Source organism: Arachis duranensis, chromosome 9 (genome assembly GCF_000817695.3).
Source record: "Arachis duranensis cultivar V14167 chromosome 9, aradu.V14167.gnm2.J7QH, whole genome shotgun sequence".
Classification (NCBI taxonomy): Eukaryota; Viridiplantae; Streptophyta; class Magnoliopsida; order Fabales; family Fabaceae; genus Arachis; species Arachis duranensis.
The window spans coordinates 77,149,352-77,151,538 of NC_029780.3; the positions used below are offsets into that span (position 1 = coordinate 77,149,352).

The following is a 2,187-nucleotide window of genomic DNA, read 5'->3' on the forward strand; positions in this document are numbered from 1 at the left end:
TGCTGTTGGAGCAGTGATCTGCTAAGGCTTGGCTGGCCATTGGCCATGTCTAGTGTTTTGGACCGAAGCTTTCTTTGAAAGTTTGGCTGGCTGTGAAGCCATGTCTAATTCCTAGACCGGAGTCTTAGACTAGCATTGCAATGATTCCTGGAATTCTCATTAAGAATTTTTATACCTTTATTTTCTTTTTCCACTTAATTTTTGAAAAATCCAAAAAAAATTACAAAATCATAAAATCCAAAAATAATTTTTGTTTGAGTCTAGTGTTTCATTTTAAGTTTGGTGTCAATTGCATGTTTCTGTTCTTCTTGCATTCATGCATGTGTCTTCATTAATCTTCAAGTTGTTCTTGATGATTTCTTACTCTGATCTTTGAATTCTCTTGGATTGAGTGTTTATGTGTCTCATATGCATTCTCATTAGTGTCAGTAATATACAAACTGCTAAGTTTGGTGTCTTGCATGCATTGTTATTTGATTTTAGTTGCATTTTGATTATTCCTCACGATTAAAAATCCAAAAATATTTTTAATTTGTGTCTTTTCAAGTCAATAATACAGAGAATTGAAGATTCAGAACATACTGCAGAGGAAGTATACAGAAAAAGCTGGGCGTTCAAAACGCCCAGTGAAGAAGGACAGACTGGCGTTTAAATACACAGAAAAATTTGGGCGTTCAAAACGCCCAGTGAAGAAGGGCAAATTGGCGTTTAAACGCCAGCCAGGGTGCCTGGCTGGGCGTTTAACGCCCAAAAGGGTAGTGGTTTGGGCGTTAAACGCCAGAATGTGCACCATTCTGGGCGTTTAACGCCAGGATGGCACAAGAGGGAAGATTCTGTTTTCAATGCAAATTCTTTTTAAGTTTTCAAAATTTTTCAAAATTAAATCTTTTTCAAATCATATCTTTTCAATCAAATCTTCTTCAAAATCAATTTCTTTCTATTTTCAAAGATACTTGCTATCAATTAATCATTTGATTCAACATTTCAAGTATGTTGCTTTTTCTGTTGAGAAAGGTTTAATGTTTGAATCATATCTTTTCTTGATAGCCAAGTCATTAATTTTCAAAATCAAATCTTTTTAAAATGTTTTTCAAATCATATCTTCTCAATCACATCTTTCTTTTTAAAACTAATCATATCTTCTTAACCACATCTTTTTCAAAATAGTTTTCAATCATATCTTTTTAATTTCTAATTTCAAAATCTTTTTCAAAAATCACTTGATTTCTTTCCCACTCTTATTTTCGAAAATCAATAAGTGTTTTTCAAAATGTTTTCAAAATCTTTTACTTAATTTTCGAAAATTACTTCTCCTCTTTTCACATCCTTCTATTTATGGACTAACACTATTCCTTGATGCACAATTCCAACTCCATCTTCTTTGATAAGTTTGAATTTTCTACTTCTGCCTTCTATTTTTCTTTTCCTCTGACACCTCAAGGAATCTCTATACTGTGACATAGAGGATTCCACATTTTCTTGTTCTATTCTCTTTCATATGAGCAGGAGCAAAGACAAAAGCATTCTTGTTGAGGCTGACCCTGAACCTGAAAGGACCTTGAAGCGAAAACTAAGAGAAGCCAAGGCACAACTCTCTGTAGAAGACCTAACAGAAATCTTCAAAGAAGAAGAACACATGGCAGCCGAAAACAACAACAATGCCAACAATGAAAGGAAGGTGCTGGGTGACTTTGCTGCACCTACTCCCGACTTCTATGGGAGAAGCATTTCTATCCCTGCCATTGGAGCAAACAACTTTGAGCTTAAGCCTCAATTAGTTTCTCTAATGCAACAGAATTGCAAGTTCCATGGACTTCCATTGGAAGATCCTCATCAGTTTTTAGCTGAATTCTTGCAAATCTGTGACACTGTCAAGACTAATGGGGTTGACCCTGAGGTCTACAGACTTATGCTATTCCCTTTTGCTATAAGAGACGGAGCTAGGACATGGTTGGACTCTCAACCTAAAGAAAGCCTGGACTCTTGGGAAAAGCTAGTCAATGCCTTCTTGGCAAAGTTCTTTCCACCTCAAAAATTGAGTAAGCTTAGAGTGGAAGTCCAAACCTTCAGACAGAAGGAAGGAGAATCCCTCTATGAAGCTTGGTAAAGATACAAACAATTAATCAGAAAGTGTCCATATGATATGCTTTCTGAATGGAGCATCATAGGTATTTTCTATGATGGACT

General features: G+C 35.6%; 1 non-coding gene across 1 annotated transcript; it reads right to left on the bottom strand.

Annotated features, from left to right (window-relative positions):
- Nucleotides 1-2,041: 2,041 nt before the first annotated feature.
- On the bottom strand, nt 2,042-2,149 carry LOC127742287 (small nucleolar RNA R71). The gene has a single exon (XR_008003475.1). It is a non-coding gene; the product is annotated as a small nucleolar RNA R71 (small nucleolar RNA).
- Between the last annotated feature and the right edge of the window lie 38 nt (nt 2,150-2,187).